Source organism: Gracilinanus agilis, chromosome 2 (genome assembly GCF_016433145.1).
Source record: "Gracilinanus agilis isolate LMUSP501 chromosome 2, AgileGrace, whole genome shotgun sequence".
Taxonomy (NCBI): domain Eukaryota; kingdom Metazoa; phylum Chordata; class Mammalia; order Didelphimorphia; family Didelphidae; genus Gracilinanus; species Gracilinanus agilis.
This window is the reverse complement of record NC_058131.1, coordinates 568,336,832-568,353,289: the sequence shown is the minus strand read 5'-3', so window position 1 is coordinate 568,353,289 and position 16,458 is coordinate 568,336,832. Positions and strand designations below refer to the sequence as shown.

At 35.8% G+C, this 16,458-nt stretch overlaps 1 long non-coding RNA gene across 1 annotated transcript in view; it reads left to right on the top strand.

Moving 5' to 3' along the window:
• Nucleotides 1-11,067, top strand: part of LOC123238030 — a 24,001-nt gene extending 12,934 nt beyond the window's left edge. Inside the window, exons 3-4 of the long non-coding RNA XR_006505482.1 lie at nt 8,309-8,375; nt 10,796-11,067. This is a non-coding gene — a long non-coding RNA (uncharacterized LOC123238030). The remainder of the gene's footprint in view (nt 1-8,308; nt 8,376-10,795) is intronic.
• The last annotated feature ends 5,391 nt before the right edge of the window (nt 11,068-16,458 follow it).

The window sequence follows — 16,458 nt, the reverse complement described above, 5'->3', positions numbered from 1 at the left end:
GGGGGGGGGGGCCGGGGCCGCTGCCGCCACCACCACGGGCTCGGGGACAAGGCCCGGGGGAGGGTTTGGACCGTGTTAGGGGTCGGGCCCTCCTGTCCGCGCGATCGCCGCGGGGCGGGGCAGGGCGAGCGAGTGAGCATCCTCCAGGGCTTCCCCACACACACACTCCGCAGCCGCGCCGCGCGTGGGAAGAAGGGTGGGCGAGCCCCTAAAGGATCCGGAGTGCCGAGAGAGGACCGAGTATTCGGGGAGGGGAAGGATGTTTGTGGTTTGCCCCACCATCCGACCTCCACCACCCCACCTTGGCTTCCTGCCCAGCGTCCCCCCCAAAGGAATTCCACTGCCCGCCACCTCCCCCCCAACGTCCCATGTCCATCCTAAGGTTCAGTAATGCCTTGCTCTCATTCCCCAGCTGCAAGAACCAAGTGCAGTCCTCCCTTCCCCTCCCCACCCTTCCAAATAAAATAAATAACAATTACCCTGTTGCTCCGGGGTGTTCCACTGGTGTTAGATGAACTTCTGGTGTTGCTATCAATACCCTCTCCATGGTATTTCGTTGGCTGTCAGAGAAAGGTCAGCCTGGCTGGGTAGAACTCTAAAAAGAGATGCTTTCCCCTTTTCATGCCCTCGCCTCCAATAAATAAGTGGGGGGAATAAAGGAGTGGGTCCTGTGGATGAAATAAATGATGCCACTCATTACCCCCCCCACCAAGGAGGAAAGAAAACAGAATGTGGGGTAATGATTCTACTAAGCTTTCTTTAGTTCCCCCCAGCCTTAGACACCCTCTGGACTTCCTTCCTGAGGGAGAGTTACAAGTATTACAAACATATTTCTAAGACTTGGTTCACAACTTTATTATTTTTTGATTTTTATCAGTGACACATTTGATTACAGTTAGGTTATAGAGGAAATGGCACTTGTAGAGCTTTCTTCAAAGTTTATATATTAATTGGTGGAGGAGATCTGGACACCTTAATCTTTACTTTCTAACAAATACCCTGAATACTCGGTTACTTTCCATCACTGTTCATCAGTGAGAGTAATAGTTGTCAGTTCAGCAGGATTATATGGAATACTCTTGCTCTTTCCTTTGGTTACAATTTAGAGACATAGCATTTTTTGAGTGGGAATGGACCTTAGAGATGATCTATTCCAGCCCCTTGATTTTGCAGTGACAAAACTGGTCCTGAGAGGTTGCAATTTGCTGAAGGTCAAGCAGCAAATTAATAGTAGAGCTGGAGACTAACCTGACTTTCCCGTCATAGGACTGGAATTTTAAACTGGTTGGGACCTTCACAGTCATCTAGGCTAGCCTCTTCCTTTTACAAATAAGGAAACTGAGGCCTAGAGAAGTTAAGTGATGTTCCCAAGTTCAGGACCATTTGTCCTGTGTCATCTTCAACTTAACTTTTGTGCACTTTATCCATTTTCTCATCATCATAAACATCAAAGACAGCTTTTGTGCTAGATCTAAAGATATTTCAGAATTTTCCAATACAGTTTCATTTTTTTAAGATGTAAAAATTTTTTCCTTCAGTGGAAGAGGAAATAAAAAAGAACAGGAAATAAACAGTACACATTTATATAAACAAATACGATGTATACACACTGGAGAGAGAACTCTTTGTCACCATAGGATATTAAGCTGATAGATTACAGTTTTAGGCCTCTTGATAGAAAATGGCACAGGGCATTAGTACGGGAAACATATTTACTTTAGTTAGTTCTCATTCTCTGACAAAATATCAGGTGATAAATGAAATATTAAAGAGTGAAATTTTGACTAGCAATAAAATCAGAAAAAGAGTACAAATAAAGGTGTTAGTTTTCTAGCTGTGCCTATATTTTTTTAGGGGAGGTTAGCTTAACCTTATCTTTTTTTTCTGTCATTGGATAGTGTGTTCATGGGAAAGACTCATCTTTCTAACTTCAACCCTGTTGACCTTTGAACCAAATATATTTGGCTATATAATCAAATTATTTAAATCAATATTTCTTTGATGTGAGTTTTCTCTCTACATAGTTTTTGATAATTGCTGAGATTGAAAAATCATCACCTTTCAACCAATATTGTGATGATGAGCTTCTTTGAATTTAGCTAGAAGCAGACCCTTGGAAGACAAACATGTCTATCCTTGGGCCTTTGCAGCTTGGATTTACTAGCCCTTGTGCTCTGGGCTTTGAGAACCCAGTCACTATTTTAATAAGGGAATTAAAAGTTACCCTTTTCTCCCCCTCTGTTATAGTGCTGTGGGATTAATGTGTATATGTTTAGTAGAAAAAGATGGTCTTGAGAAAGCAAACTACCTTGTTTGCCCATGACTCAGTTGCTACTTATAAATATAGTGGCTAAGAATGTATCAAAACATAAACTTCAAAAAAACCTAGACACTAGCACTTTGATTCAATATAATATATGTAACTGTAACATGGCAGCACAGAAGTTACATGTTTTTAATAAAGAGACCTTTTGCTGCAAATCCCAGGTGTGAACTAATAATTTTATGATACAGAAATAATTAAAAACAATTTTAAATTGTTTCAACAAAAACAAAACCTTTGCAGACATTTATATTCATCATGTAGGCATTATACTGAGTTGAGCTAATACTATAAATATAAACTGTTCTGATAATAAATTCACATCCCCAACTAACTAAATTTGTTTTTAAAGTTGAGGAATATAACATAACCTGTACTGTAGAAGAGGGAATGTGCCCTTTTGCCACCAGAAAAACCATTATTACCTGGCCATTTGGGTTCTGAAACTGTAAAGATGAGCCCCAATCAGTTCTTTCAGGCAGAGACAAAATGAATAATTTTTTAAGTACTAGAAATAGTAGGGGGTAAAACAGTCACCCACTCTGCAAAGCATATGTAAACTTAAACTTACAGTAATATCAAATTAAAAAAAATTAAAATATGAAGCTAACCCTTCCTTGGGCCAGTCAAATGAGGAAGTTGGAAAAGAGGATTGATGAAAAGACTAGAATCTTAAATGAAATTCAGTTCTGTTTTTTGGGGGAGCATATTTGTTTCATCTATTTTAATAGCATTTATGTGGGAGCTTAGAAAATCCTTTCATTTTTTCAACCCCAGACAAGCATCACCCAATATATTCATACTCCATAATAAATGTTGAAATTATATGAAAAGTAAAATTTATGATAATAGCACACATTTTTATATAGTACATACATTATGGTTTTCAAAATGCTTTACCTCTATTATTCATTAGAATTGCCCAATAACTCTGGGGTAGGTATTTAAAGTATTAACCTCATTTTATAGATGAGAAAATGGAGAATAAAGTTTTAGTGACTTAACCAGGATCTCACTGTGAGATGACTAGGTAGTGCAGTGGACAGAGTGCTGGCCCTGGAGAGAGAATAAAATTCATCTTTCTGATTCAAATCTGGTCTCAGATACCTGCTAGCTATATGACCCTGAACAAGTCATTTTACCTCATTTACCTCAGTTTTTTCATCTGGAAAAAGACCTGGAGAAGGAAATGGCAAACACTGTATTTGCCATGAAAACTGCAAATGGGGTCATGAAGAGTCACAGACAACTGAAATGGCAGAATAACAACACAGTTTAATGATGAAACTAGACTTAAATCCACACCTCCACTCTTCAAATTCATCATTACTGTATCACTACTGCCCCCACCCCCAACAATCCCTTGATCCCAGACAGTTCTGAAGTATATTTATATATATCCTGTTAAAGATCTAAAAAACAAGAGCTTTTCTTACCCTTTCTCATGGTAATTGTTGGAAAGCACCTTACATCTAGCCCCAAACTCTTATAATTTAACAACAGTCACACTGGATATTGATATAGCATTTTACTGGTTACAAGGCATTTTCCTCCCAACCATTCTATAGCAGGTGGTAAAAATATTACTGTCTCATTTTGCAGATGAAGAAATTGAAGGAGGTGAAATGACTTACCTGAAATTAAACAGTAAATGGCTGAAGCAATTTTGACCTTTTTTGTATCTGTAAAATGAGAGAATTGAATTAGATTATCTTAGAGCAGTGATGGGCAAACTTTTTAAAGAGGGGGCCAAAGGAAAGGAAATGCTCATCTCTCAGTCTGTTTCTAAGGCAACTCTTTTGAAATTTCATTGTATTGTATCCTACTCATTGTGTTGCTCAGATTAAGAATAATGTCCTCCGGCAGGATAGAACATTTCAGGTCCCATCACCCCCATCTGGCCAGCAGGCCCATCACTGTCTTAGAGGACCCTTCCCATGTTTCTGTGGTCCTGTGATTTACCTTCCTCCTTCACGTCTTTGAGGTGAAAATGAAAAGCAATGAGTTAGCATCTTCCTCATGAGCACTCAGAATAATTAGAATATCGAGTTTTACTTTTCTTCAGACTAAATAATATACACACTAAAACCTGCCCACTACATTGAAAACACACATCATACACTTCTGATGCTGGGAAATCAAAGAGAGTTGTTACAAGAAAGCATCAGTGTGGTTATTTTCCTTTTTGCATTTATTTTAAGTTGTTTTAGGAGTGTAGATTATTCCTCTAAAGTCTAATATTAAATACCAATATATTTAATTAAAGTTAGATATGAATAAAATTATGTTGAGATCATATCTAAAATATTTACTTTTTAAAAAATCACCTTTTACTTAGAAAAGAATTTGATCTTGCTTTCCCAAAGACTAGAGGTCACTCCCTATCAATTTTTTTTTTGGCCAGGGGAGTAGGAAGATAGGTATTTTGAACTTATCAACTTGCATTGAAATTTAAATTCCTTGTTATATGTATATCAGAACATCGTATGAAAATATTATGTATGTCATTTTATTTTATTTTATTTTAACATTTTTAAACCCTTAACTTCTGTGTATTGGCTCCTAGGTGGAAGAGTGGTAAGGGTGGGCAATGGGGGTTAAGTGACTTGCCCAGGGTCACACAGCTGGGAAGTGTCTGAGGCCAGATTTGAACCTAGGACCTCCCGTCTCTAGGCCTGACTCTCAATCCACTGAGCTACCCAGCTGCCCCCTGTATGTCATTTTAAAAAGCAATAAAGTTTAATGCTCTTAACTTTTAAAGATATCTTAATATTTTGAAGATGGGAAAATTCAATTATATAGTCTCCATTTCAAAATACAGTTTAAAAAAATCCTTATCTTCTGTCTTAGAATCAATACTGTTTCTTAGAATCAATACAGTGTATTGTTTCCAGTGCAGAAGGGTCGTAAGTCCTAGGCCAGTTATGGTGAACCATTTAGAGACTGAGTGCCCAAATTACAACCCTAATGCTGCATGTGAACTGCCCCCTTACCTCAGACAGTGGAGAGAGGAAGTGCTCCCATTGGGCTGCTGAGCAGAGGGATGTCCTCAGTAGACATTTGGTAAAGAAAGGGAGGGGAGCAGCTCCCTCTGGCATATGTGCCTTAGGTTTGCCAAAATGGGCTTAGGCAATAGGGGTTAAGTGACTTGCTCAGGGTCAAATGCTATGCAGTGTCTAGGTCAGATTTGAACCCAGGTCCTCCTGTCTCTAGTCCTGGCTCTCAATCCACTTGAGGCATTTACCTGTCCCCTGGAATCACAGTTTAAGAGAATTTTATTAAAAAGAAATTAAGTATTTTGTCAAAGAGCTTCCTACATAATTATTAAGGAAAATATGAAGTAAACAGCAATAACAATGAACCCATCTTTTGATCTTCAGTGGAAGAACCTGAGATGTAAAAAAAGCATTTTTTAAAAGCAGGAAAAGATTTGTATGTTTATGTTTTAGGGCAAAAATAAATGTTTTAGAAACAAATAATAGACTAATGTTTGGAAAAAATGTAAGGGCTAGCTGGGTGCAATTAAAGACATATAAAAAAAAAACAACTAAGGAACGTTCCCAAAAGTTTCATTTATTCAGACCACCAATTTGAGTCTGATAATTTAGCTTGAGCCAAAGTTAACCTTTTCATGGTCTCAGAACAAAAAGTTTATTAAATGAATGAATTGCTTTAACAAAATTCTAAGGGACATAAATTACTAAAGAAACATATCTACTTATTCAAATAGAGTTCTCAGAGTCCCTGTTTGAAACACCTGGTTAACAGTTTGGTACTATATATGGTATGTACTTGAAAATAGTAAAATTGTATTCAAAAGTTTTATAGGTTTTACTTTTGACTCATTTAGACTAATTCTCATGTAATTGAATCTTTTATAAAATTCAGACCTCTGAAAATGGAATATCTGGAAATAAGGAAACCTAGTAATAATTCATAGTGGCAGAGAAATAATGACCTAAACTTTGTTATGAGTAAAAGAGTCAATTCCATTCCAAAAGAGTCAATTGTTATATAGGCCTTTAGGTCATAATGTCAGAGGGCCACAACTTTGACCCTTATAGCTAGATTGCAGTATCATGGACCAAGCATTTACTTTTAATGGTAAAAAAAAAATAAATTATGACCTTTCTGATGAGTAAGAATTATTTTTAAAAATATATTTATTTAAAAGACACATAAGCATGACAAATATGCGATACTAAAAATCTAGTGATAGCTTGTGATTTTACATGTTAATGGAGAAAATTAATAACATGGTGTCCAATATTCTGAATCTTTACAATGATTCAAACTAAATAAGGAAACAATACTGTAAAGGTCTGTCTATAGGACCTTAATCTCAGCTCAACTCTTCTTCCTCACTCTCCGTTGGGAATTGATTACATCACCTCTCAGACTAATAATACAAAGAGCCACCCTAAAAGCAGAGTTGACCTCTGAGCTAACTTGTTCATTCACACCTTCCCTAGAGTAGAGATAGAATTGATTTGGCTTAAAAGGCCTCCTCTTCCATCTCTTTTCTAGTCTCAAGTAAACAAAGATACTGAATATTGCCAACAAAGTACTTAACTAAGCTGAGCAGATGATAGAAAAATTTGAAAGAAGAATTAGCTTGGGTAATCCACAGTAGGGAGATATGATTGTAAACTATAGAGGTTAATCCTAAAATATAAAATCAAAAAAGGATAAATCATATCATTTTATACTCTGTAAAAAACAGAGGAATCTCCAGAAACCTAATGATACATCATCGTGATGAACAGTAATGGATTGTCACTAATGGGTTGCTGTCTACTGCTCTGTAGACATTTTAAAACCACCAAATAGAAGAGTTCACTGAATTAGGTAGAAAGGGAAGGAGTAGGTAGTAAAGAAGCTTGGTTTATTGATACTAGAGTACCGTGAATAAGGGAGGAAGAGTGATTCAAGTCAGAATACTGCCCTTTTCAAGAACGGTTTCTAAGAGAAAATGCTGGCAATAAAAGATAAGTGAAAGTCACTGATACATCAGTGGTCCCAATTCCTAGGGCTAGAAGGGCAATAGCAACAATTCAAAGGAAACATTCCTGAAATAACTGCATAAAGGAAATGTATAGTCATCTTTTGCATAGTTCTGTGCCAAATAACTTTCCATTTGGGAGGATTCACCTGGGAAAAGCAAGTACAGTGTTAAATTGAACTACCAAAAAGAACCAAAAAGACAATTCTGAAATTCAGATGTGACCATTCCACTTCCCTACCCAATAAAATCCAGTAGCTCCCTAGAGATAATAGGCACGTTTGGTATTTAAAGCTCTTCATAACCTGGTGCCTTCCTATCTTTCCAGTCTTCTTACACATGATTTCCCTCCATGCACTCTACACCCCAGTATAATTTAATAATAATAATAATAATAATAGTTGATCACCATTTTCCCTGCCTTTGAATTAATCTCTGCTTCTTGGAATCCCTGGTTTCCTTCAAGTCTCAGTTAAAGTACCACTTTCTGCAGAAGCCCTTTCCTGCCCCCCTAACTTTTAGTGCCTTACCATCTGAGGTTCCCTTGTATCTCCTTTGTATGTATCTTGTATGTATCTGTAGTTGTACATATTGTCTCCCTGGGTAGAATGTTAGTTCCTTGGAACCAAGAGTGTTTTATTTTTCACTTTATATCCCTTTCACTTAGCAAAATGTCTGGCTTGTGGGAAGCACTTGATATTGACAATATTGGGTCTTTAAAATGACATTTAGGAGATCGAACTTGGGAGAAGCTGATAATGTTATGACGATAATTTCCCTCAGTTCCAAACAACTGAGGAAACATGGGGTCTAGTCCTAGCTCTCCTACCTGTCACGATTATGATCTGAAGTGAGTTACTTCAAATGTGTAAAATGATGGGCTTGGACTACACCATTTCTAATATCTAAGTCTAACATTCTGTGATTCAGAGTTGATCTGCATATAGTTAAAAGAATTTGACTTGTCTTTATTTCTTTTACAGATATTAAAGCATGATTTGAATGAATGGAAGTGCCTCATAAAGAACTTAACACTTCAGCAAAACAGTGGTAAAGATAATATTTATCAATAATCAAATTCACTTGATCAAATTTTTTAAGGAAAATGCTTCATGTTTTAGATTTTGACATGTGATATCAGTCTTTTAAAAAAGCCACAGGAGTCCCAGATTTCCATTCTTATTTTAATATCTTGTTGCTCATATGCAGGCTTTGAATAGATTGTCATTCCTTTCTTTATAATGTATCACATTCAGGAAGTGCCACAAAGTGAATATGAGAAGTTGCCCTGTTTTGGGGTTGGTTTGTTGTTTTTTATAAAACACTGGTAAATGGAGAAAATTGTAAGAGGTTGCTTATAATTTTTTTTTTTTAGCTTAAGTAACTTTCTTCTTTAAATGAAAATCAAATGGTAACAGGCAAGTTTGAGAAGCTAGAAGAATTGTTAAGTGATGGCTTTATTCTCAGTGTAAATACTAACAGGATGGAAACAAAGGATTTCTGATTTCTAGAACTGTTTTTGAACCATTCCAATTGAAGTTGATTTTCACTATTAAATTTACTTTAAGTTTGAACCCTAAAATTGCATTTTGAGTTCTCTTTTTTATAATTCATATTAGGAAAGCTAAAGTGAAAAATTATTTTAAAATGCCTACTATGTGCCAAAGCTGTGTGTTCAGATATTATCATTTGGTTCTCACAATTCCCTGAGAGTTGTGAAGCTAAGGATAAAAAAAATCTCCAAGCTTAGTAGTATTATCACATTCTCTCACCATTTGGAAACAGTCTTCCTTCCCTCTCTAAATATGAATCGCCTTAGTTATTTCATTTTTATTTGTTAATTGGGAGAAACATAGCTACTTTAACTGACATAAGAATTGTATTTTTGAAATGAGTTCCTTTTCTTCTTATTGTAAGGGCCCTTGCACTTGAAAGCCAAAATTTTCTTCCTTTACATACTAGAAATATTCATGAAAATTATTTTAAACGAGGCTGCCTTTTATTAGTTCCTAAGCTATTCTATGGAAAAGTATGCTAATTGAAGGCAAACCTGTAAGAAAATATGATGATAAAATTTGAATATTCAATTCAGGTGGCATTTTTAAAGAACTTTTCTGTGAGTAAGATACTGCTAAGTCCTAGCAATAAAAATTTGAGACAGATCCTGCCCTCTAGGAGTTTACATTCTTCTGGGAAAAAACAACATATACATAGATAAATAAATTCAGAATACAAAGTCTAGATGGGCATCATTAATATTTGGGAGAACCATAAAAAGCCTCTTGTAGGAGGCAGCACTTGAACTGAATCTTGGAGGGAGCTAATGATGCCAAGATGTGAAGTGAGGAAAGAGAATGTTAGGTGTAGGGCTCAGCCTGGGCAAAGACCTGGAAGTCCCTCAACACACAAATCCTGGTCCTTATGAGAATCCCATTTCCTGGGGGGATCTTATCTCACTAGTTCAAGTAAGACAATTAACTGGAATAAAGAATATGTTAATATGAAATTGAATCTGAATGGGAGCATCTACTAAAAAAATCTTGCAACTTTGGCCTTTGTTTACTGTTTGACTTAAGAAAAAAATTTGCTCTTTTTACTATTTTGTATCCTTATAAAATATTTGAATTGTCATTATAGATGCAGATACATTGTAGATGTGTGTAGATGACCTGTAGGTCATCAAAGCTAAGTAAATTAATGTAAACCTAGCACACTTTAAAAAAAGCTGTTCCCTCACTTTTCCAGTCTAGGTAATGAAATAGATTGAGTGCTAGATCTAGAGTCAAGAAGATCCGAATTCAAATCTAGCCTCAACTACTTAATTGCTGTGTGATTCTGGGCAAGACATCCAAAAATAAAATCTGTCTGCCTCAGTTTCCCCATCTGTAAAACAGGGGTTATAATAGCACCTATAAAATGAAATAAAATTTATAAAATACCTCACAAACTTAAAAATTCTTCATAAACATTGCTATTATTATTGTTTTATGACTCCCCAAAAAACAGCTATAGACTCCATTCCTTAATATCTCCAGAAAAAGAAGATTTAATCATCTCCTTTAGAAACAAGTACCAACATTTTATAACATTTGAAGTCAGAAAAGTGAAGTCAAAATACTATTTAATCAAGATAAAATCCCAGAGGGAAACACCTATCCCTCTGAAGAAAGAAAGATTTCTTTTTACCAAGTTACTTTACATATATGACTTTAAATCTCTCTTTTCTTTTTGCCTCTCCAGAGCAAATTAGCTAAATTCCTTTAACCTTTTTAAAAAATAAGGTTGTTTTCATATTGTTTTTCTCTTTATTGTATTGAAGCTAATCTCTAAACATATACTGTTAGGAAATGTAAAATTTATTGTATTGCTCTCCACAGGTTGTATACATTTTCATGCTCTGTATTTCTGAAGTTAGTCTATTTGCTGTAGTTGTATTGTTTGAACCTTGTGTTGTTTTTAATTATTTGCAGATGCAGAAAGAGAACAACACTGATGTGTATCACATGATGGGGCTAGGATCTGCTGGAACCTGGATTGTCTTTGCCTTGTTTATTTTGTGATTATTAGATTGTTTAAATTTAAACACAGACATTGGCCTTTTCCTTCCCTTTCCATATTACTGTGTAAACATAAGACTAATAATTCATTTTCATTTAACTTAATAATAATCTACCCATTTCATATTTTATAAACAGTCACCATTTCATTTGCACTAATGGCAATAAATTTTTCTTTCCATTTTCATGTCTAGTTATAAACTGCTCTTCTGTTAGCAAATCCAATTTCTTAAATTACTTAAATTACTGTCTCAAATGGTTCTAGGTTAAAAGTATTTCTTTTAGGGAGCCAGAAAATTAAGGGCACATATTTTTAGGGAACAAACTAACCCAGACTTTGATAAGAACTATAGACCATAAAGAGCTAAAGAAAAGGTGGCATAACCTCATTGAAGGAAAGGGGGAAGAAAAGGGAAGGGTGGTGCTGGCAGGGACCAAGCAAGACATTCCAGAGAGGAAATTGAGTCCAATGAGAACCCAGGGAGGCAGGATTCCAGATTGGCTGCTGTAACAAAAACGCCATAGTGGTGAAAACACTGTCTCTAGATATACCAGTGGGTTTTAAATATATGAAATGATGCCAGAATAAGAGTACATGCCAGGGCTATCTCAGTCTTCTCTTAGTTCCCCAATGTCACAATTGGGCAAATAGCCAGGGGGCACAGGTGGTGGAAATGAATGGGGGGGGGCCTAGAATATAGATAACAGGTTCCTCCATATCTTTAATCACCAAAATATTTCACTTCTCATAAGTAAGACATTTTTATTTCACCCTCTTAAAAATTAGCAGAATAATTCAACTCTATGACCAAAGTTTTATATGATATCTATAAAGGATGCAGTGCTCATTGATTCACTCAATAAATATTTATTCAATTCCCAAACTTTCCTTGGGTATGGTGGGACTTGTAAATTAAAGTTAAAATGACAGGCATTTTAGTATTACGCATTCTTACGAGTTTTAGTTATCATTCTATTTAATAATCAGTTAGACTGGGCACTCCCATTCAGAAAAAGCAAAAATAAAAATTATCATAAAGACATTCAAATAACAACCTTTGACAGCAGGTGGGCTAATGTGTTTCATGACACTTCTGTGATCTCTTGCCACACTATGCATTCATCCTGTGAAGAAAATAGGCTTGGGACAACTTAACACTTCACTTGGTATGCAAAAGATCTTCCTCTGTTAATATCATTAAGGGTAGTGTTTGGTCATGTAAAAACAATTATCTTGGTTAAGTAACATGTAGTGTCTAGAATTACTGGATCTAGGTAGAGTTTATTTATGGATCAAATGAACATTTTATTGTGAAAATATAAAATTATGATCCAATATTTTTTTTCATTATAGACACACAAACCTTAAATGCCATTCATTATAACTTCCCTTGAGGAAAAAAGACTTGGGAGCTAGTAGTCAACTCCAAATAGGTTCAACACATTCATTTTATTAAGAAAGGCATATAGCATTATAGAATTTGTCTTAATGTTAGCTGTGCATGTGTCATTAAAATACCCAAAAAATGAATCTTAAGTTCCTGATGTTGCCATTCTGATTTTGGTTGAAAGACCTACTTTGAAGGAAAGGATTAGATTGAAAAAGCCTCAATTCCTCTACTATCAAGAGATTAATAAAATAAGATCTAGGGTAGAACATTGGGAATCAAAGAAATGGAGAGGCACACTTTACATCCAAATCATCATACTTCTGAAGTAAAACATGGAATTTTAGATAAGCAAACACAAGGGATCTATGAATCCTGAATCCTGTCCATTATTTTAAAATGTCAAATCTGTCCCTTTCCTATTGCTAATAACCCAAACTTGAGTCCTCAGTACCACATAACTGTGCCTAGCTGATTTTGCCCCTTTGCTTCATCTTACCTGTGCAATTTTCTCAGCCTCATTTTATTCAACTAAGCGTTTATTTGTATCTAGTATGTGTAAGACACTGTGCAAGCTATGAGTGATTCAAATTGTCTTCAAGAAATTTTCATCCAATATATACACATATCCTGTGATAAAAGAATGTCAGCCAAAAATCTCCAAGCATTTGAGAAGGGAGTGATCAATTCTAGATTCTAGAAAGATTCATGAATAAAGTGACACCCAGGACAGGTCTTAAAGGAAAGAGTTTTTAACAGATGGAAAAAAGTCTGGCAAGTTCTTTCCCTCTCTAGGAGAGCAGTCACAAAAAAAAGGAGAGAGCAGATAAGAATGGGGGATAGAGAGCAGGTCAGTTTGACTAGAACATGAGGGTGCAAAGAGAATAAACAAAGATAAGAACAGCTAGCTGGCTCAGCAGATAGAGCACCAGGTCTGAAGTTGGGAAGACTCATCTTCATGAATTCAAATTTGACTTCAGATTCTTTTTGACTAAACAAGTCACTTAACCCTGTTTGCCGCAATTTCCTCATATGACAAATGAGCCAGAGAAGCAAATAGCAAACCACTCCAGTATCTTTGTCAAGAAAACACCAAATAGGGTCAAAAGGGTTAGACATGACTGAGCCAGAACAACAAAAATGCTATTTGGTATTTGCCAACAAAATTCATTTAATTAGGGTCAGCTAGGTGGTACAGTAAATAGAGTGTTCAAGAGGACCTGGGTTCAAATATGGCCTCAGACTCTTCCTGGCTGTATGACTAGGCAAATCATATAACCCTGTTTGCCAAGCCCTTGCCCTTCTATCTTAGAAATGTTACAAAGAGGGTAAGGGTTTAAAAAGAAAAAGGATGGGAATAGGGCTTGCCATTTGTTGATATAGGGAACTTCTGGAAACTGTTTCTCTACACAGAACCTTTACAACTTATGATCTTACAATTGCTTATAACACTGAAGATGACTTGCCCAGGATCACACCACCATGTTGTGCCAGTGGAGATTAAAGGAAGTGATGTAAAAAAGAAAATGGCTATTTTCATTATGGTACTGCCCTTACGAAAAATTTTTAATGACTTCCCAAGGTCTATATGACAAATCTAAACCCTACCTCAAGCTTTCCCAAACCTGGGACTCCCCAATACCAAACCCCAGTACCAAACTCTCATCCAACAAATAACATCATTGCCTCCTATACACAACAATCCCTATGTTCTCCTCTGCCTTTGTTAAAATTGCTACGTCTAATCAAGTATTTAATACTTATTTGGTGTCAGGTACTAGACAGATGTAGGTAATAGAGGTAAAACAAATAAAAAGTCATTACTCAAGCATTAATTCTATATGGAGAAACACCATTACACATATAAATAAATTCATGGTAATTTTTTGGGTGAGGGCACTAATGGTTGAGAGGATCAGGAAAGATTACTTACAGAAGGCCTCAACTGTGTTTTGAAGGAAGCTAGGAATCAATTCCAAAATGCCCAGAGCAGGAGAGAATGCATTCCAGGCATGAAGGACAACCTGTGCCAAGGCAAAGAGACCAGAGACAGAAGGTCATGTATGAGAAACTGGCTTATTTGTCTGAATTTGAGCATGTGAAAAGGCAAGCAGACATGATTATGGGATAATATGAAGTTGACGTTTGGCAAGACGAGCAAATATTAAAAAAAGGGTAAGAGGTTTAAAAAGAAAAAAGACAGTATAAAGTTTAACTGGTTAATTAGTGGGTCAATATTAAGAAGGGAGGAAAATATAGGTAGAACAGAGATGATGACCTAGAAAGCCCTAAAGGGTAAAGGGATTGGTAGTCTACAAATACAAAGACTAAGGCATGAGGAAGATGGAATAATAAGAGATTATAGTTAAATCAAGGAATTTCTGAATTCTGGATCATAAAAGTGAGATCCCCATAATGCTCTATCTCTATTCCTTTTTTTTTTTTTTAAACTCTTACCTTCTGTCTTAGAATCAATAGTATGTATTGGTTCCAAATCAGAAGAGCAGTAAGGGCTAGGCAGTGGGAATCAAGTGACTTGCCCAGGGTCACACAGCTGGGAAGTACCTCAGGCCAGATTTGAACCTAGGCCTTCCCATCTCTAGGCCTGGCTCTCAATTCACTGAGCCACCCAGCTGCCCCATCTATTTCAATTCTTGCTATGCTTCAAGGCCCACCTCAAGCCATAAAACATTCTCAGAGCATTCCAACCCACCCCTATCCCCTGCTGATCTCTTTCCTGAAATCCTGTACTACTTAACCATATATCCTACTCACTTTCACACTTATCTAATGTTTTTCAATTGTTACATATCTATACACATATGCATATATAAATCTTCTCAATGAGATTATAAATTATTTTGCGGCCCTTCAGAGTATTTTTTATCCTCCCTAGCAACCCAGTATTGTGCTAAGCTTATAACAGGTGCTAAGCATTTTCCTCATTGAATTGAGTTCCAAAGGCTTACCTATAATTTGTAGCATAGTTTTCTAGTGTTAATAAGATCTAGTCCCAAAAATTGTTTAAAAGAACCATGGTCAGTTTTGCACAAGTAAACTTTTTGGTGCTTGTGTAGCAAGAATAATGGATGGATTTGCTCTAAAATCCACAAAATATTAAAAGACTTCAAAGGAGGCTTCCTCCATTGATTATCTTTTGAGGACTTCCGAGAAAACAGACTAGCATTCCATGGGATAAGTTGTGGATGGGTTATACTATTCGACAGATAGAGACAACCACAATGACATGAGACACAATGACAGAGACAACCAAAATAACATAAGTATCAAACTTAATTCTGACAATTCTGTGAAACTGACTTTATGCAATAAACTTTTTTGCTCTTAAAATATAATATACCTTCTAGATAGGAGTTTTGAAATCCACAAAGGACATATGGCAAATGACTGTGTCAGTAAAAAAGCTAAAGGAAAATTTATCTCAGATATGGTTTGGAAAAAATTTCATATATAAATAAGGTATAGAGGAAATTACAAAACACAAAATAGATTATTTTGATTATAAAAAAACTTAAAAGCTTTTTCATGAGCATAATCAGAATAACTAGGAGGAGAAGAAAAATCTTCTATTTGGGGAAATTTGCATCACATATGAAGGTCTGATATATAGGATATATATATCAGAGAATCAATATAAAAGGCCAGTTACAATTCTATTTATAAGTGGTTAAAAGACATGAATTTTCAAAGAAAAAATATAAATGATCCACAACCATATAAAAATTCTCCAAATTATTAAGCATATTATCATTAATTAATAATAAATAATATAATCATATAAAAATGCTCCAAATTATTAAGAAATATAAACGATCCACAATGATATAAAATGCTCCAAATCATTATGAAAATGCACATTAAGACAACTGTGAGGTTTCATATAACATTCATCAAATTGGCAAAGATGATAAAAGACAGAAACAGTCGTTGTTGGAGGGACTGTGGGGAGACAGGCTCACTAATATTGGTGGGGCTTCGAATTGGTCCAACAATTTGGAACTATGCTACAAGAGTCATTAAATGGTACAAACCCCTTGACTCATTGATACCACTAGTGGACTCATACTTCAAGCTGTTCCAAGATAGAGGAAAAGGTCCCATACATATAAGATATTCATGGAAATATTTTCTGTGGTAGGAAAAAAAAAGGAAACAGTAGATTTCATT